The sequence below is a fragment of the Molossus molossus genome, unplaced genomic scaffold (genome assembly GCF_014108415.1).
Source record: "Molossus molossus isolate mMolMol1 unplaced genomic scaffold, mMolMol1.p scaffold_m16_p_1, whole genome shotgun sequence".
Classification (NCBI taxonomy): domain Eukaryota; kingdom Metazoa; phylum Chordata; class Mammalia; order Chiroptera; family Molossidae; genus Molossus; species Molossus molossus.
The window spans coordinates 159,206,228-159,227,556 of NW_023425344.1; positions in this window are offsets into that span (position 1 = coordinate 159,206,228).

Consider the following 21,329-nt stretch of genomic DNA (forward strand, 5'->3'; position numbering starts at 1 on the left):
GATTTTTTTCATCCCTTCACTTTCAACCTATGTGAGTCTTTTGTTGTGAGGTGGGTCTCTTGTAAAGAATATATAGGTGAGTCATGCTTTCTTATCCAACCAGCTATTCTGTGTCTTTTTATAGGAACATTCAGTCCATTTACATTTAAGGTGATTATTGATATGAACTTATTTATTGCCATTTTTGTTTAGTGTGGTTATATTTTTCTTCCTATATCTTCTAGTAATACAGCAGTCCTTTTAACAATTTCTTGCATTGCTGGTTTGGTGCTAATGTATTCCCTTAGCCTTTTTTTTTTTTTTTTTTGTCTGGGGAGATCTTTATTTGACCTTCTATTTTGAATGATAGCCTGCTGGGTAGAGTAGTCTTGGATTCAGATCCTTGTTTTTCATGACCTTGATTACTTCATGCCATTCCCTTCTGGCCTGTAGTGTTTCTGTTGAGAAATCAGCTGAGAGCCTTATGGGTGTTCCTTTGTAGGTAACCTGTTGCTTATGTCTTGCTGCTTTTAGGATTCTTTCTTTGTCTTTAATTTTGGGCATTTTACTTACTATGTGTCTTGGTGTGGGCCTGTTTGGGTTCTTACTTGGGGCTCTCTGTGCTTCTTGAATTTGAATGCCTTCTTCCTTCACCATGTTAGGAAAGTTTTCTGTCACTATTTCTTCAAATATATTCTCTAATCCTTGCTCATTTTCTTCCTCTTTGGGGACTCCTATGATGCAAATGTTATTACATTTCCAGTTATCCCACAATTCTCTTAAGCTTTCTTCCTGTTTTTTTTTTTTTTTTTTTTTTTTATCCTCACCGGAGGATATTTTTTCATTTTTTGTACAGATAGAGTGGGAGGGAGAGAGAGGAAGGGGGAGAGAGAGAGAAACATCGACGTGAAGGGACACATCGAGTGGCTGCCACCCGCACAACCAACCAGGGCCAGGGACAAACTGCAACCGAAGTACGTGCCCTTAGCGGGAACCGAACCCAGGTCTCTACAGACCACAGGCCGACGCTCTAATCGCTGAGCCAAACTGGCCAGGGCTCTTCCTGTTTTTTGATTGTTTTCTCCCTTTGGTTTTCTGATTGGTTGATTTTTTCTACCCTGTCTTCTAATTTACTAATCCGGTCCCCAGCTTCCTCTAGTTTGCTGTTTAGAACTTCCAATGTGTTTTTTATTTCTGCTATGTCATTCTTGATTTTTTGGTGGTTTTTAATTTCCAATTGGTTGATTTTCAATACTTCTATGTCTTTACTCATGGTGCTGATGTCCTTACTCATGCTGTTAAGCTTCCTCAAGATCATGGCTCTGAATTCTAGTTCTGTTAACTTGCTTAACTGCACCTCATTTATCTAATCTTCGGTAGAGGTCTTTTGTTCTTTCATTTGGCATTTGTTTCTTTGTTTCACCATTATGGTTATCTAAGTGGGCTTTGGAGCCTGCCAATATTTCCCTGTGGGTGTTGGTGTTCTGCTGTTTGTGGTTCCCTCTACCATGTTTGGATGAGCACGGGAAGACCCATATTAAACAGCACTGTCAAGTCTTACTTTCTTGGGTAGAGTTGCAAACACAGGAATGGTTCAGTTATCCTTTAGCTTTTTGCCTGGAGGCTATTAGTCAAGGTTACTTTAAGAGCCTTGGCTTCTCAGTTGAATGAAAAACTCTCTCAGGTGTTCAGAGTAAGGGGATTTCCCTAGCGTGGGGCAGATGCTGGTTGTTAATGAGCCTCAATTTGCATTCCAATGGCCCACATGGTGGGGTTGAATCTCCAAGGGAGATTCCTCTCCCTGGAGCCCTGGAAAGGAGTAAGATGTCCACTGTCCTGTGTGGCCACAACTCAGCAAAAGCTCTGAGCACCCTCCAAATCCCGAGTGTCCTCACACAGTTCCAGTCCAGTCCGCCCTCCCTCTGCCAGAGCCCAAGGTGAGTAGCTGTGGCTATTTTAGCCTCTGTCCCGGCTCTGCACTGTGGAGCTGCCTGCGAGTTTAACCTTGAGGGTGTTGCTCACAGCTAAGACTGCTGCTGTCCATAGGCTCCCAGCCCCCCTCTTGCACCTCCACAATCCTACCAGGATTGATTCAGTGTCCCCAGTTATATGGTCCTCGCAAGCTGCTTTTCTGTTGCTTTTTCCCAATGATTTGTCTTTATTTTAGTTTTAATTGCAGTTTGGTCCTGGGAGATGATCTGTGTAGCTTCCATTCAGTCCGCCGCCATTTTTGACTTTTCTAAAAAAATTTTTTTTAATTGATTTTAGAAGAAGAGAGACAGAAACATCAATGAGAGAGAACATCAATCGGCTACCTCCTGCATATCCCACACTGGGGATCTGGCCCACAACCTGGGCATGTGCCCCGATTGGGAACCAACCAGCGACCTCCTGGTGCATGGGTTGATGCCCAACCCAGACAAGTATTTTTAAAAAAATAGTTTTCAATGTAATCCTAGGCCCCAGCTTTCCATACATATCTTGGTCATTTCTTTTCGTGCTTTATAAGCACTATCAAAGATTTGATTGGGTTTTGGTATTTTGGGCCATTTTCTGAGAGAACAATTTTAAGATGCTCATTCATCTTCCAGTCAATCATGCCTGCTTTGCTTATCTGGCTAACGATTGGCACTTACAGTTTTTGTCTTTGCTTTAAATTGAGTGCTTTAAGTTAGTAGTTCTCAACCAGTCTGAATGTCAAATGTTTGAAACATCGTTGGTTGTCATAACCAAGAGGTGAGCTGCTACTTGCTTCCAGTGGGTAGGGAAGCCGGGTGCTGCTCAGCCCTCCCGTGCACAGGGCAGCCCTGCACAACAGAGGTATTCATATGTCAACTGCTGAGGGGGAGAGACCTCGCTCTACAGCAAACTGGTTCAGACTGAAGATCTTTCAACCTCAGTTCAACACATTGATAAGTTAAATACCTCTCTAGCACATTTTCAAGTGAATTTTACTACTTTCTTAGTTATTTTTAAAAATTTGTTGAGAGTTCAGGTTTCACATAGCTTATGCTGGCCACATCTCCCAGGTGGGGCCCAAGCGGGAGAGTAGAAATCTGTAGTCAGTCACCATAAACTTGATCAGATTTACATCTCTCTATTTTTGGTCTAATTAAAAAAAAAATAGTGTAGCTATTTGAATCAAGGGTGAAGCCAATCTTCAACAGTAGACTATACTTCTATTGAGAACATTTCTAAATTTATACATGCATAGGAGGCCAAAGGAGGGAATGGGTTGAGACATCGTCACTCACACTTATAAAGCTTATCGAACTGCTAAGTTTCTGTAAAGACAATGACCTTAGACACCCAGGACAAATAGTTCCCCATGGAATGTTTCCCATTAGCAACTACATCCTGTTGCTAGGCAGGTTTACGTCGGCTCTGGGAGTGAAGGAGCAGCCTCTGGTCAAAGGAGGCACGGCACTGAATGATGTGCAGCTCTCCATGACCTGGGGAGCATATTACAGCAGCCGCTGGTTTGTTCCTGTGTAGGTGAGGTCCCGCATAGGCTTGTGGGCGGTCCCCCCTTGACTACACTCACCCACGCTTTTATATATGAGCTCGCTTGGAGGACATCAAAGGTTGTTTTTACATGAAGTCTTCTGCTGGAGGAAACTAAATTTGAGTGCTGGATTTTTTTCTTTTTCTTTATTGTTTTTAGAGAGAGAGAAAGGGATAGGGAGAGAGAGAGAAAAACATCAATGAGAGAGAACATCCATTGGCTGCCTCCTGCATGCCCCCATTGGGGATTTTGCCCACAACCCGGGCATTTGCCCTGATCGGGAATCTAACTAGCAGCCTCTTGGTGCATGGGTCGATGCTCAACCACTGAGCCACACCAGCCAGGCTGAACTTCAAGCCATGATAAAAAGTGATTTTTTAAATTTATCAAATACCTAAGATATATATTTTTAAAATACAGACAAGCTTGGGAAGTCAGCATGAAAAAGAGTAAGAAACTTTATCCACAGCATTACAGCTCCTAAGGCAAATAGATTTGGATGATTCATAATAGTTTAATTTGGGAAAAATAATACTTTAATAGCAGGAGCCAAGCTGAGAGTAAGCCTGTACTATACAATACTATCTATATTAATGTTGCTAATGGGAAAGCTATTTTGAAACAACATGATATGCTGGGCCAGGCTGTCAAAGGGACAACATAACTAACTTCACTTTCACGTGCTCATCCCCCTCATGAAACCTAGGCATTGGCAAAGCAGAGCATTAAATTTTCCAGGCAGGATATACCACATGCTATCACACCTCCATGGTTTTGTACTTACTGTTTCTTCTCCTACTTGGTTGACCAACCCCATTTATTCTTTGGAATGCATCTTACTAAACAAACTAAAATGTGAGTCCTGAAGACACGTAGTCACTTCCTCCATGAAGTAGTCTCTGAGCATCCCAGGTAATCACTCTTTCCTTCATGTTCCAATGTAGTTAACCTCTAGGGTAACTTACAATGACGTATATATCTAAATATTCTGGAAAATTTCTAATTTTAAATATGTTAGCCCGGGAGTCATAGTTTTTGGTTGCACAACTATGGTCATTATTTTGTCTCCTTTGCATAATATGGACCCTCTACAACATGGACTGAGTCCCTCCTTCTTCATCTCCCCAGTGCCTCAAATGTGTCTGGATACAGAGCTCAGGTTTAACATATGTTTGCTGGATATATTAGTGAATAGAGGAGCATATAATTATTTATGGCACCTATCAAGTCTCTGTGATATTTACCTTCCCAAATGTTTCATATATTATATTTCTTGATGCAACTCTTGAGATGAGGACTGAAGGTTGGTGAGATGGACCTAACAGTTTCTTGTCTCACTGATGGCTAGCAGCACTTATTTTGCTGCTGTGTTCATCGATGTCCTGGGTGCTCTATGCAGGGCAAACGCGAGGCAAATGCAACACAACGTGAGGTTTGTTTCCAGGGCCCCACCTGCTCTCTGAGCCCTTGTACTTTAACACCTTATGTCACTTAAGTAGATAATAATTTTATATTTTTACTTTTGAATTTCAGGTGTGCACACTGGAGTGATCATGACTTTATGACATACTCTCATCATGAACCCACAGGTTTAGGTACAGTAATTATTTTCCGTAATGTAAAAACATCCCTGAACCCACCACACAAAACAAAGGCAGGACCTGATGATAACCTATGTGTCCAAATTGCCTCCTCCAATCCCATTCCCCTGCCTCACCACCACCCCCTGAAGGAACTGTCATCCTGCATCTTCTCTTTATCATTCCCCTCTTTTCCCTTTTACGTAGTGTTTTATATCATGGCATTTACATATATTCCTAAAAGCAGAATATTTCAGTTGTTTTTAGTCTTACGTAAAAGGCATGATGTTTTGTTGCAGCAGTTCATTCTTTTGGCTCCTGGTAATATGCATTTGTATCGTTTCAGGTCCTTCTGGCGTGAACGGTGCGGCTATGGACGTGCTTGTGCGTATCCCCGTGGCACACGGCCTTGTCTGGACACCGAGGAGCAGAGTTGCTAATTTCTAAGGTATGTGAATGTTCGACTTGGGCATATAGCATCATTCTGTTTCCAAAGTGGTTTAACCACTTCACAAGTACATGAGAATATAAGAGGTTGTGAGGATCTACAATCTCTTCAACATGGAGACACGGGTTGTCATCAAGCACTTCATCCTAATGTAAGGATGAAGGAGAAGAAAGAGATGAGCCCCCAATAGTCTTCTCTTACCATCTCTCATATCTTTTGCCTTGCTGCTCCTTGCCTTGGGTCAAAGCTGCATCCCTCCCTCACCAGCTCAAAACAGCCCCTCTCCATCCTTGGGGTTTCTGAGTTGGGGTACATTTCTTGGTGTTTTCTTTGGCATAATCTGGAAGGAGGGAGGCAGTCATTCTGCCCTGTCACCAGTTTGGCATGTTATGATAAATATAGCAATGCAAGAAAGTAAAAAATTTAAAAATAGCAAAGCACCATTTTCATCTACTACTTTGTCAAGTACTCTTTTAAAATAAAAATGTCCCGCCCTGGCTGGTTTAGCTCAGCAGTTGGAGCATCAGCCCACGGACCAAAGAGTCCTGGGTTCAGTTCCCGCTAGGGGCACATACCAAAATAAAATAAAATAAAATAAAATAAAATAAAATAAAATAAAATAAAATAAAATAAAATAAAAATGTCCCAACTATAACAAAGACAGTATGAAATGGGCACCTGTTTGTGAGATCTAAGGAGATACTGTCTATTTTAAAGCATGTCTCAGAAATCCTGCATAAATTATTTCACATTTATACTAAACTACCAAAATATTTATTGTTGTACTATTTACGATAATTAAGAACTGAAAGCAACTTGAAGATTTAACACTTGGAAATTGTTACCTACCTATGACATGTCCAGAAAATGGAATATTTTGCAGCCATGTAGAAGAGTATTTGAAGACCACATATAAAGTATAAAACAGAGTACATTAAGTGTAAAACAGAGTATATTTAGTGTTTACATCTGAATTATAAAATTATGAATGATTTAAATTTTCTTCTTTTACTTACCTGAGTTTGCTAAGTATTCTCTAGTGAATATGTATTATTCTATTATTTTAATAAATTATCTGCTATGCATGACTTATCCTTAAAACCCTCCTACTCACAGACGACAGAATTAATATAATTCAACTACTTGAGCTAAAATGCTAGTAGATTAGCCCTCCAGAATCTTTGGCATTTTAACTGGTAGGTTATTATCTTGACAAAAAAAAGAAACTCTGCCTGGCCTGTGTGGCTCACCGGTTTAGCATCGACCCATACACCAAGAGGTCGCTGGTTCGATTCCTGGTCAGGTCACATGCCCATGTTGTGGGCCTGATCCCCAGTGGGGAGCATGCAGGAGGTGGCCAAATGTTCTCTCTTATTGATGTCTCTCTCTCTCTCCCTCTCCCTTGCTCTCTTTAAAAAGAAAAAGAAAAAAAAAAAAAAAGAAAGAAATAAACTCAGAAAATGGTAGACATACAAGGATCTTTCAGGAAATAGAATAATCCTCATATCTCTGAATCATTTGCTACTTCGTGTACCATCTTTCTATTCTTTAGAGAAAACACACACATTTTCTCTCCAAATACACACATGTAAGTATAGACACACATGCAAATATAAACACACACACAGTGTGTGTGTGTAGATAGATAATGAGAGAGAGAAAGAGAGGGAGACACTCTGGGGTCCACCCCCACTGGCTGACAACTGGGTCCCACAGTGCATCAGAAAGCGGTACTGTGCAGATAAAACTGAAGCACGCGGGTTATATAGTTTTAACCATGACTGTCTTTTAAGTTAAACACACCTACCTAGGAATGAAGCCTTTAGCCATCACCCCGTTTTTGTCTTGGAGCTGAGGTTATTAAACAAGATTCTTTGGATCCTCATAACAGGCAACAGTGTTCACAAACTAGTAAAATGATAGTTTAACTAATTCCCTGGGGCTTTATCACATTGTTTTATCTTCTACCTTAAATATATCAATCTTTCTCACTAAGAATTTTACTTAAAAAAAGATAACTTGGGACACTTGGGGAAGCAAGAATCTGCATGAGCTAATCCAATCAGTCGTTTTTCTGTGATGGTGCGTCTATGACAGAGCGCTGCAATGTTGCATGTGCTGGTTCCCTTTCCTGGGGGTACAGCTGAATCCTGACCTAGAGAGGCAATGACACTGCTGAATGATCTGAGAGATGCAGAGAGGTTGATGCATCCTGGGCTCTTTTTCTCCACAGCTCCCACCCTTCCTCAGGCCTGGTCACTTCTGGATGAGACAGCCGCGGTGAACGCGTTAGGACCTCCCTGCGCTAGGCTTGTTCCCCTACACTTTATCCCTTCCACGCCAGCCAGACTTATCCTTCAGAAACGCAGCTATGATCATGTCCTTCCTCTGCTTAAAATTCTTTAGTGACCACCCATGACCCTAGGGTAAAATACAAAACGGCTTAATTTGTCTTACAAAACTTGGCCTCCACGATCTGACCTCCGCCTGCATCTCCTCGGTCAAGGTCCCCCATGCAGCCCACACCACACTCCTGTTTGGTCCCCAACGTGCATCTTGCTCTCTCCTCACATTGCTGACTGGTGATGGATGACAGTGTGATAAGGCTGTGGTCAAGGGACACATCAGGCCAGGAGAGTACAGGGGAGGGAGATGCATAACTGTGTGTGGAGAAGCTGAGAAAATATTCAGAAAACAGGTAACACTTGACAGTCTCTTAAGGCTTCTGCAAACACTGTACCCGATTCAGTACTGACATTTTAATGTAAAGAACCACATACTGAAAATAACTAACATGAATTCCAAACTCCCTTTTTAATATTACACAAGGAATTAGAGGTCAGAGCCATGGTGAATACTTTCATCCATTCAACATTTAACAAATATTTATCAAGTGCTGCTAAGGTACCAGATGTTCTTGTAGGTCCTGGAGATATAACATTGAGAAATAGTCCCTGACCTCACATCTAACATTCTGGGTAGAGACAAACAATAAACCAAGAAACGCATAGTTACACAGCGTAAGTCAAATGGTGAAATTGTTACAAAAGAAAATGAAACAGGGTAATAGAAGTTATAAGATCCTGTGTGAGAAGAGTAGCTATTTCAGACAGGATGTCAGGGAAGGTACATCTGAGAGATCACTTCTGAGGGAGACCTGCATGAAGAGAAGGGTGGAGCCATGCACCTTTCCGGGAAGACTGTTCAAAGCCAAGGAATCTTCAGCTGCTCTGAGCCTGAACATACCCGCAGGCTGAAGACACCCAGGAGCACCGGCAGTGGAAGGCACGATGTGGCTGAGGTCTGATTGTCTAGGCACACACAGCCTGGGTCAGGACTTCAGATTTTATTCAAGAGTGGTGGAAAGCCAGAGGACACTTTAACAAGCTGTGTGTCTTGATCTGACCATTTATCAGTGAATGCAGTTCATAAATAGCAGACCTGGGCGTGGGACGAGGAGTAATGTGTGTCTGGGTTTACCAGGGATCCTCGTTTGTAAACACTTTCCCTGGCAGTTAGTAACAGTGCCCCGTCACTCTCAATGGTATCCTGGTGTGGACTGTAAATTATGTGGTCACCTTGACGAGCACCCAAGTCTCCCTCTACCCCCACCAGCGTTTTTTTCTACTACACTGTGTAGTGTATAGTAAGCTAGTTGTCACCAAAATTTCAATCTGTTCTTTTTTCCTTTTTTTTTTTTTTTTAATGAGGGGAATTCATTTCTAAGCATACAATATAAAATCAGGTATACAAGCTATAATGTATAGAAGAATGTAGAATTTGGAATTTAGGTAATGAGATCTACTTTGTCAGAGTAGACCTGTGGGCTCACGGGGGTAGAACGTACCTGTCGTGTAAGGTGAGAGCTATTGACGTGGCATCAGACGGACTCCGCATTCCTCTCGGCCAGACCTGTTCCCTGCCCCCTTGTCTTCAGTGGGGGCTTTGGCCAGCTGGGATTAGCCTGAAAATGATCATGAGGACAATCTGCAGAAAGAGACTTTACTGTATCTCCTGAGGGCAGGGGAAACCTCCAATTCATTGTTTGCCCCCCAGAGACAGACACATTGCTAGGCACGTAATAGCCTCACTCAGTATTTTTCAACAAATGGTTAAACTTGAATACTATCAGATACTGGAATTCAAAGATACGGAGTAGGCTTTCAACACCAATTGTATTAGGTTGACAGTTTAATAACTGGAGGGTTAATATGTAATATAGAATATCTTATTGCATCCTATCATTTTAATGAAGTGTGACTTGTTTTGTACCTGGTATTTCTTTTCCTTAAATGTGATTCATCTTTCAATTGATAGTTAATAACAGTTAATGAACCACATTTCCTAGACATAAAGTTAGTTGATACAGTCATCAGATTACTCAGAATGGAATTTCGTTCCATGAAATGACTATAACAGTGTGATTTACATTCTTATTGTTACATATATGCGTCCACATTTGAAGGTGGGTCATATTAAGCGGAATATTAGTGTTTGGAGACAACTAAATGGTCGTTTATCATATACATGGTCAAAGGTTAAATAGAACAACAGCCGTGGGTTTTTATAGCTAGTCTTTTAGGTGTAATTGTGTTTCCTTACATCGGCAGCCCCTGTCTGTTCTTAGACTATAAACTTCCCTCTGGGTTTGTAGAAGGGAAGGGGTTTCTCAGATGGACCACTTAAATTTTACGGAACCAGTTGGAACTTCACACGCCACTGTGGTCTTCTCTCCACTCCGCTGCTTTTTCTCCATTAATGTTGCTGACACTTGCTCAGGAGGGAACATGTCTCTTTGCAAAGACTCCTGGCATAAGTAGAAAAAGAACAACAACAATAAGACCCTGGGCCAATTCATCCTTTGTAACATCCTCAACGTAGGCTAATTATCCATCATACTGGACTTAGGACGTTTTCTGGAGTGACTTCCCTCTTTGTGATCCAAAGACATTTTATCTCTGCATCTTCTAAAGTGTAGTTCTCAGGCCTGGCCGGTGTGGCTCAGTGGTTGAATGTGGACCCCATGCACCGGGAGGTTGCTGGTTCAATTCCCGGTCAGGGCACATGCCCAGGTTGTGGGCTGGATCCCCAGTGAAGGGCAAGCAGAAGGCGGCCAATCGATGTTCTCTCTCATCGATGTTTCTATCTCTCTCCTTCTCCCTTCTTCTCTCTCTAAAATCAATAAATAAAGAAATAAGGTATAGTTCTCAGGCTGGGTGCAAAGGCCATTCTGGAACACTCGCCCACTGGCACAGCCTCACACACCAAAGTGCTCATCAGCGCTCAGGGCCATTCATTCAGTCAGTTGATACAGTAAAATGTGTCTTTCTGAGTTTCCGAATATAATAAACCCGTTTTGAGAAATTGGGTGCATCTCTTGGTATCCAGAGTGAATGCTGTGGTGCTGCTTCAGGATATATTGGGAAGAGCACTGACCTGTGGGCTGAAGGGAGAGCCCTGGGTTCGAGCCTGACTGCCCTCCTGGCTGTGTGACCTTGAGTGAGCCCTGTGTCAGTTCCTTCACTTCTCAGATAAAACCAATGGCAATGGATGATCTGTGAGGTCTTTCCTAGCTCTGAAAAACGTTTAATGCTGTATTTAGTTTAGAAATAGAGGCCTTTCTTGTGGCTTATACCTGACCTGGTGCTTTAAACCTTTTCGCCTGGAAGCTGATTCTCTATGAAGTCGATTGTTGCTTCTTACGAGTGCCACGGCGTATTAGAAATGAGTGCCAGGAAATGTGGAGAATCCTATATTTAACATCTCAGAACTGGATACTGGTTTGATATAAACAGCAAGTTGTTATCCAAGTCGATTACAATGGATTTACTATCAAACAAATTAAATCACCGGGGACAGAAGTGTTTTTAGAATTGTCTGAGACAATCAATCTGTGAGTAAAAAAATTTTGGTACCAGCCAAGCTGTCCGGTATAATTCAAAGATATGTCACCCAAAGACTTCCTTTCCTGTGGCCAATACAGAGTATTAGCCAAAAAGGAATGATCAGAGAGGGGACAAGTGTCTGCTGTTCTAAATTGTGTGCTGTGGGTTTTCTGGAAGTCGTGAAGCATACGGAGAAAGGAATAGAGAAGTTAAACAGGAAGCAAGGTGATGGATAACAAAAGGTACAGGAAGGAGACGAGGGAGAGGGACGTAATTTAAAGTAATATTGTGTGGCCACTTAAGTGTCTGCATTTTATGCAAAGAGAAAAAGCAAACAAATATAGGAGCGGCATGACCAAGATCATGAGCCAGAAAAATGATCTGAACTCATTAGAATGGAAGGAAAATGGTGAGGTGGAGATAACCCATGATGAAAATGTGGTAATGGCGTGGATGTAAGAGGGATCAGGAATATGTATGTTGAACAAGCAATAAAAAAAACAGATACTATTTTTTTTTTATAGTGCTTTCCCAGTGAGCTTTGGATGATCATCATTAATGGCGATATTCAAATCCTTACATTGAAGACATGACACACTTTGGCCAATGAGAGGCATGCTTGTTCATTGTCAGCAACTTACGTTGTAAGGGCCAGTATGTAAATATGCTTTTCAGTTGCATTAATTTTCCTGTTGCTGTTGTAGTAAACTATCACCAACTTAGTGGCTTGAAACAAAACAGATTTATTATTTTACCATTCTGAAAGCCGGAAGTCCAGAAATCAAGATGTTGGCAGAGCTACACTCCTGAAGGATCTAGGAAAGAATCCGTTTCCTGCCCTGGCCAGTTTGGCTCAGAGGTTAGAGCGTCAGCCTGCGGACCAGAGAGTCCTGGGTTCAGTTCCTGCTAAGGGCACGTACCTTGGTTGCAGTTTGTTCCCGGCCCCGTCGAGGTCATGAGGGTGGCAACCACTCGGTGTGTTTCTCTCACATCAATGTTTCTCTCTCTCTCCCTTCCTCTCTATCTGAAGATAAATGCAAAAAAAAAAAAGAATCCATTTTCTTGCATTTTCCAGATCCAAGACCATCTACATCTCTCGGACTGTAGCCCCTTCCTCCACCTCCATAGTCAGCGGCAGATCATACGTGAGAAGCTCTCCTTTCCTGACCCTGACATTGGGCCCACACAGACCACCCATGATAATCCGCCTGTCTCAATCCCTTAATTTAATCACATCTGCAGTGTCTCTTGCTGTATAAATGAACATGTTCACAGGTTCCATATTCATAGAATTAGGACAAGGGCACATTTGGAGGCCATTATTCTGTCATCTCTTGTTGTAACCACTCAACTTTGACCTCCTAGAGAAAAAACAGCCACAGACAATATGTGCATCAACGGGAGTAGCTGTGTCCCAATATATCTGCATTTACAAAACAAACCATGAGGCAGAATGGTCCCATGGGTTAGTCTGTCAATCCCTCGGGCAGATTTTGTTTTCTAAAGCTGCCATCCTAGATATTTCAAACAGGAACAAATGTAATACAGAGAACTAGGAGCTTACACAGGTATTAGGAGAGCAAAGAGGAATGAAGAAGAGACGGCTCGGCGGGCTTTCAGAATATTCAGTGGGACAGAAAACCCAAGGAAACAGGATCTAGTCCAGCGGTTCTCCACCTGTGGATTGCGACCCCTTTGGGGGTCGAATAACCCTTTCACAGGGGTCGCCTAAGACCATCGGAAAACACATATTTCCATTGGCGATTCATAACAGTAGCAAAATTACAGGTATGAAGTAGCAAGAGAAATAATTGTATGGTTGGGGGTCCCCACAACATGAGGAGCTGTATGAAAGGGCCGCGGCATGAGGAAGGGTGAGAACCGCTGACTGGGCCGTCTCCAGCATTAACCGGGTGACTTTAAGAGGAAGAGGGGAGCCCTAGGAACTGCCTTCCCTCAGGCACCTGCTCTTAGACGGGAATCCAACCTCCTGGATTTTAACTCCGTCGTGGGAGTGCTCAAAAGAGTGTGGGTCTATTCAGTATCATCAGATAGTATCTGGCAAAGATGGTGAAATCTGGTTTCAAAAAGTAATAATTAGAAATGAGCATGAATAGTTGCCACCAGCAGATACACCAGAGAAATAAGGATGGGAGTCTTTCTGCCAGAGTACGTAGAGTTTCCAGTTCCACTGTTGGACTGATTTTGAATTACAAGCATGTGCCTGTGTTTACTTTCGTCTGTTTTATTTCACCGACTGGACACATGCAGCCTGCTCTGCCGACTCTGAGGCCAGTCAGAGCTGGGTCTCAGTCCTGCCTCTCCAGCTTCCAATCTGCATGACCTTGGCCCCTACCTTAGTGTCAGTTTCCTCATCAGTAAAACATTTGTGATAGTACCTATCATATTATTTGAATAGGAAGAGAATGACATAATATATGTATAAATTCGATGCTAAATGAGTAACTATTATTATTCACCCTTCCTCATTAACTCCTGAGACTGGATAGCTAAAAGAATGTTAAATGGATGAAGAGTTCTCCACTAAATGTTCTTACTGGGGAAAATTCCTCAGTTTCCAAGAACAGCCCCCAAACCAGCTTCATTAAGCAAATGTATCAGATCTATGACCATGGCAAGTGTTAATGTAAGAATTGCCAATTTTTTTGCCTACTATCCACCAACACTCAGGTGTTCTTGGAAGTTCTGGTGGAAGAAGCTTCTACCCCTTTCTGTGCCTTCTCTTCACCGGCGTTCCTTCCCCCGCCCTCTCTACGCACCCCGCTCCATGGGGGAGATCACCTCTCCTCCAGTAGAGGGGCTCATCTGCATCCAGGCGATAACCACAACTGAAAAACCACATCAGGTTTATGAAGTCTGTGGGTCTGGCCATCCTTGAAGGAGAAGACAATCTCATTTTGGCCTCAAGTCCCTGACATATTTTACGATCAAGCTGCTAACGGATTCTCATTTGATTCAGTTCCCTTGTTCAGATCCTCTGGTCAGAACGTGGGCTGTGGGGGGAGAGAAAAGTGTTAAGATTTATGTACCAAACCCTACTTTGCACCTCGCACAATTTACTTGAGACATTCCTTTCTATTTTTATCATTGGTTAATAATGACTTTCATTTAAAAGTTTATTAACATAAAGCTAAGAGAGCATGCTTTACTTTCTGCTTATTATTCAAAGACATATAAAAACTTCACCTAAAATAGTTATTGTTTCCTTATGTGCTGTGCTACATTAATTCATTTTTTAAGAAGGTGTGTGCCTTTACAATATAACAATTTGGTGAATACGTTGTAGTGGAGAATTGCAATGGTTTATGAGACAGGGGGGAGGAGACCTAGCATGTAACAATATGCATTTATGCATTTTACTTCTATGGCACATTGCATATTCTGTGCCATCTTCTCTACCTTTATAATCTTTATTATTGATAAGAAACACGGAAGATATGTAACTTGCCCAAGGGTCACACAACTGATTCGAACAGTGTCGTAAGAATTAACCAGAGACAGAAGCTTAATGAAGAAATACTCAGCTTTGCTGTGCATGGTTCTTATGCTCCATCCTGCTGTTTACCATTGTTTTTGGTCTGGGCACAGAGAGTTCCTCTCCTCCACATGCCCCGGAGCTTCTGAGAGTCCTCATGCACAGCGGAGCCCTGGACATCAGCAGTACAGCGAGGCTGAGAAACCCTCACTGCCAATCATCCCAGAGGCAAGAACGAGCGAAGAATGTGCTGTCAGCTCCTGGCATTTCTCTCTGTAGAGAAAAGTGAGTGCTGGCTAATAGAGGCCAGAGGTCTCTGTGGCCTTGGGATAAATGCAGGGGCTCAGTCATTGAAGAGTAGAAGGGAGAGGACCTAGCCGAAGGGAAGGTAGTAAAACCTCTCTCATGAAGCAGAAAATCAGCTGTAACAACTCACTCATATGTAATAAGTTGGTATTAATAACGTAGCCTCACTGACTCTGAATGATTGTGTGCATTCTGTGAAGCCAACAGAAATACGAACTTATCTACGAGTATCTCTACTAGTATGTACTGCCCATAGAAGGGTAGTTACAAAACCCATCTTTCATGTTCTCATTTATTTGCCTTTAATATCTTGGAACTTATAAAATGATTTTTAAATTTCGCCCCCAAACTCTGAGTTGAAACCATGGTAGAAAGAGTTCTTCTCCCAAACTTCTTTTTTTTTTTTATCCTCACCTGAGGACATTTTTCCATTCTTTGTTCAGGTAGAGTGGGAGGGAGAGAGAGGAACAGAGAGAGAGAAACATCAATGTGAAGGGACACATTGAGTGGTTGCCACCCGCACAACCGACCAGGGCCGGGGACAAACTGCAACCGAGGTACGTGCCCTTAGCGGAAACCGAACCCGGGTCTCTCAGGACCGCAGGCCGACGCTCTAACCGCTGAGCCAAACCAGCCAGGGCAAACTTCTAATAATTAAACTCAAGGCAGCACATCTGGACGTGTGAGAACACCCAGTAGGTGCCAGCAAGGATGGATTCTGGAATCCTGGAGCTGGGCTGTCATTAGCTTTCTGTAAATTAACTTCTGAGTCTCAGGTTCCTCAGGAGAAATATGAAACTTGCTTGATAAAGTCACTGGTGGTTGAAAAGGCCAAATCATATAGAGTAGCTGCAAGGACATTTTGAGAATCTCAGAAGTTAGAAAAAGGTAGGTTACATCATTTCAGAAATCGTCAACCTGACTTGCGCAAACACACGGTTGAATTATGTGGGTAGAGATGCAGGCTCCGCATCCATGGAGGAGTTATGTCTTCTGAGGGAGGCTTCAGCTCAGATTTGCAAACCCCAATGTGATTCAAGAAGGACACTTTCACATGGATTGAGAATATCATAAAGAGGCCATGAACAGATACAAAAGCAAACTGCTTTTGAATTCCTTTAGAGTGAGGTGGCTACAGGGTGCCTCATATTATGGTATTAAGCTTGTTTTTATTCAACATCTCTATTAATCATCTAGAAGATGAGCAAAACACCACATTAATTAAATCTTCAGATGGTGTTAGAGAGACATTCAGAGTCCATTACAGGGAAAGTAACAATATAAAAAGATTGGGTTTAAAAAGAGGCAGAACAAAGCACTAATGAGTATTTGTTTTGGTGCAATAAAGGCTCAAAACACACCTAGAGTGGAATACAGAATGCTGCTAAAGGCCTTGAACAGAGGGATAGAAAACAATTAGCGATGATAAAATACCAATTAAAATATTACTGGCAGCAAAAAAAAAAAGAGCCATTTGCCTAGATTCCCATTTTGTTTCTCACGTCATGTCATCCTTTGCCTGACCTTAGACAGAATTCAATTTATAGATGACACCTGCCAGACAAGGGCAGGGCCTGCACCCAGGACGTCCCCTTTGCATGCACTCTTGCACTGATTTCAGCAAGGCAGGTCCTACCAGCTTGCTAAGTCATGGGTGCTTGCTTCCAGGACCTTGATCCACAGTTTATCCTACATAGAGCTACCAGAATCATCTTCTAACTTGGGTCAATGTGTCAGTGCCGTGTTGAATGAGTGCACACTCTCATGAGTTTAAATACCTCTGAATTAAGACCTCTATCATTTTTTCTTTCTTTTTAAAATTTTTATTTTAAAGATGGTTGTCAGGTTATAAACCCCAAAACCCTCCTCATTGTCCCTTTACATACTTTTTTTTAACCCTTTGATATGCCCATCTCCCCTAATTTTCTTTCCATCCTCTCCATTTAAAAATATGTTTTTATTACTTTTTTTTTTTTTTTTTTAGAGAGAAGAAGGGAGAGGTAGAAATGATGTGTGAGAGAAACATCAAGAGGCTGCCTCCTGCACGCCCCCTACTGGGGATCAAGCCCACAACTCAGGCATGTGCCCTGACCAGGAATTGAACCAGGACCTCTCAGTCCAGGGGACAATGCTCAGTCCTCGGAGCAACACCAGTCGGGCCCATCCTCTCTATTTATATCAGGCACGGTCCCAGCAAGAATTAGATGGCATACTCAAAATAGAATACTTCAAAGAGGGTTCCTTTCCTTAAGGACTACTTACAGAGGTATGCGTTTTGGGGAAGTACATATCTGTGCATTATTTAGGATTTAGTATGAGGGTGACTGTTAGGGCCTCTAGGTCTGAAGGGATAAGGAATGACTGGACCTGGAAGGAGGACCGTGTAATGTTGACAGCCCCGAGAGAAGCAGTGACCTTGATTCGGGGGCGCACAGCCAGCTGGAGGCAAGTTTGGTGGGAAGGAAGGAAGAGGATGGATACCCTGACCTCACTGTCCTCTCTCCATCTAATCTCCTATTGGGTTTTCCATGTACTGAATCAGCCAGATTCAAAGGGAAGGAAAGTCATTCATGCGGTCCCTGTAGCTCGCTCTCCCACGGCAGGGGGCCGAGTGAAGGGTAGAAGAATATATGTGGAGGGGCACGTGGGAGGTGCCCGATGTGACATTCTCAGTTCACACTTTGAGAAGACGGAGGCTTTGGAAGGAGGCTTCAGGCGGGGAGCCACAGCACCTGTGTCCTAGCCTCCTCTTGTCTGAGAATGTAGTCTACAGGACATAAATAATAACCCACTAACCAAAATGTATCACGTTTATGTTTTAACGAACTTGAGACCAAAAGTTCTGTCAACATATAATTGAAATATATAGTATACACAAGAGAATATATGCAATACTTAGGTAAATTATAGAAAAAATTTACAAATGAACACTCAGGAACCCATAACACATTTCAGATAGATACTTACTCTTACGAGTGAAGCCCTACTGTGTACCTTCCCTGACAATACTCCTCAACCCACCCCAGAAGAAAACAGTGCTCTAAGTTTTGTATCCTTCCCTTGCTTGTCTCCATAGATTTTTCTTTTAACCCTAAGTACTATAAGTTTTAGTATTGCCAGTTATTTTTAACTTCCTGTGAATGGTATCTTACTGTATGTACACTAATATGACTTGCTTTTTATCACTCAACATTACGTTACTGAGATTCATTGGTATTGTTGCATGGTGCTATTGTTCAATTATTTTCACTGTCAGAATGTTTTATCATGTGATTATTTTATAATTATCTACTCATCCTCCTTTGACAGAGACAGTGTTGTTTACAGTTGGATGCTGTTGAAAATAAAGTTGTTATGAATATCCTTATTTGTGTCTCCTGGGACACATTGTCCAAAAGTTTCTCTAATCTAAAATTGGTATACTGAGTAAGGGGTATATTTATTTTAAGCCTTACTAGATAATTTCATATAGTTTATGTCAATTTATTCTCAGCGACTCTTAGCTATGTCTTTCTTTTCATTTTTGTGAGCCCAGTGTTCGTGAGAGAACATCCCACTGTGGATTTTTAGTTTTAGTCTGTGATTGCAAATGAGTTTGAGCATCTTTCCATTCTCTTTTCTCCTGTGTAAAATACCTTTTTATATGCTTTGCCCATTCTGGGGTATAGTTTTGTTTTTATTTTCTTATTAATTTGTAGGAGTTTTTTTGTATTTCTGGATTTAAACATTTTCGTGGTTGTGTTGTCAATACCTTCTCCTAGGTCATACATTTAAAACTTTCTTTAATGTATCTTTTGAGAACCAGAAGTTCTGAATTTTATATGTGTACATACATTTTATATATACACATATATATAAATATTTTTCTTTGTGCTTTACATTTATATTAAATAAACACTTCCCCTTTTAAAAAAGCATAAAGAGAATATTAATTCTAAAAACAAAAAAGCCACATTTTGCCTTTTACATTAAGGGTTTAATCTATTTGTCCTCTCGACAATATTATTTTTTCTTGGCCATTCCTCTTCCACATAAATTTATAAATTGTTGAGATTATGATTGGTATTACATTGACTATCCAGATGAAATTGGGAGGAACTTATATCTTTAGCACATTTATCTATTAAAAAAATATTTTTAGCTCTTTATTGGATATAAACACAATTGACTTTTTTTTTTTTTTAACTTATTGAGCTTTCTTTCATTCAGCAAAATTGCCAGTCTCTTTTATTAATTCAGGTAACTTGTCTGTATACTATCTGGGGTTTTAAATGCAGGCACAACCTCTGTGAAAAGTCATTTTGTTTCTTCCATTGGAATCCTTAGTACCTGGTTGCTGTTTCCCTTTGGCTTACCATGCTGTCCGGTAGCTCCAGTACGGTGAGTGGCTGAGGACATCCTTGTCTTGTTCCTGAAGTGAAAGGGAAAGAAAATGCTTCTGACATTTCACCCCTGGATGGAATGTGCACTGTGAATAAGCATAGTATTTTGAAGCTAGAATTTAATACCTTATCTGGATCCTTTTTATATCAATTCAGAATAACATTTTTTTTTGAGAAATATTGACAGTTTATGTCGCAGAGATCGATGCTACAGAGGCCTAAATTAAGTTTATGATCTGCCTAATATGCAAACAGTTGAGAAGAGAACATTTAAGTCTTTGTTCTCTTTTCAACTTTCCCCTTCGCCCTCCCCCAGGGCCCTAACCCACCTCACTCCATTATTATTACTTCGAGCAGAGTAGCCATTGTTTAATGTGGTAAAGATTGTGGGAGTGATAAGTTTGAGGGAAAAACATGAGGAGTTCATTTGTTATGTGTTTCATCAAAAGTGCTTATTAAATATCCACCTGGTAATGTCAAATAGGCAGCCAACTGCAGAGTCTGGACTTCAGAGCAGAGTGACAGAAATCTGGGAGAAACCAACTATGTAGATGGCATTCAAAGTCATAAGATTGGATGGAGTCCTCTAGGGATAAGTAAAGACAGTAAGACGAATCAAGGACTGAGGACTGGGAACTCCTAATTTAAGATTTGGGATATCAATGAAACCAACCAAGGAGACCAAGGAGACCAGTGAAGAAAGAGAACCAGTAATGCACAGTTTACCTGCAGCCAAGTGTTGAAACTGCTTGAAGGAAGAGGTACAATTAATTGATCATATGATGCTGATAGGCCAAGGAAGAGGACTGAAAACTGAGCACTTGATTCGACACAGAGGTCATCGATAACTTTTATATGGTTTGGTAGAATGGCTGAAGATAGGTCCAATGGAGAACAGGAAGACATCATTCTGCACATAGATATGTAATCTAACATGTTCACTTAACTATATAATATAAATAGTTTCTATGTACTTAAATGTTCTTTTATGGCATCAATATTAATGGCTGAATAGTATTCTTACATGTAGATGTGCCATTGTGCATTCAATTAATTATGCACGTTTGGTTGTATGGATTGTTTTCTTTTTCTTGTTGCTTCAAAACGTATATTGGAATAAACATTTTAAGACACATTTTTCAATTTCTGAAAATCTATGTTTATTTCCTTAGGTTAAATTGCTAGACAGACTTGCTGGCTCAAAGGATACATGGAACATGTCATATTATATCACATCAAAACATATCCTGTTATGATATTTTACAAAAGAATACCAATTGTTAATAGTGAAATTAAGAACCATATTTATCTACTATTAGTCCAATAAATGCAAATTAAACCTGTTGAGAGAAAGTTTAATAAGAAGTTCGAGAACTATTCTAAGATTCCCTGCTTAAGTGAAAGTAATGGAGAGTAAAGTCTGGTTAATATTTCTTTCTTCTTCTTCTTCTTCTTTCTTATTTTCTTTCATTCAACTTTTTTTGTTTTGAGTGATTACAATATGCTTGACTCTGGGGAAGACAAATACTATAAGACAAACATAATCCCGTTGAGCTATATCACTCTGCATTTTCTTAGCTGGCAAAGAGTATATAAAGTAATTTTGCTTTTATCTCCTCTTTCACCAGTTGATAAGTAGGATTTATGTAATTTTGGGTGTTTAACGGATCTCTTGATGTACAATAAGGACCATTTATACCAGTGATTCAAATAGAGCCCTGATTGAGCTGGAAATTTTTGAGGTTAAG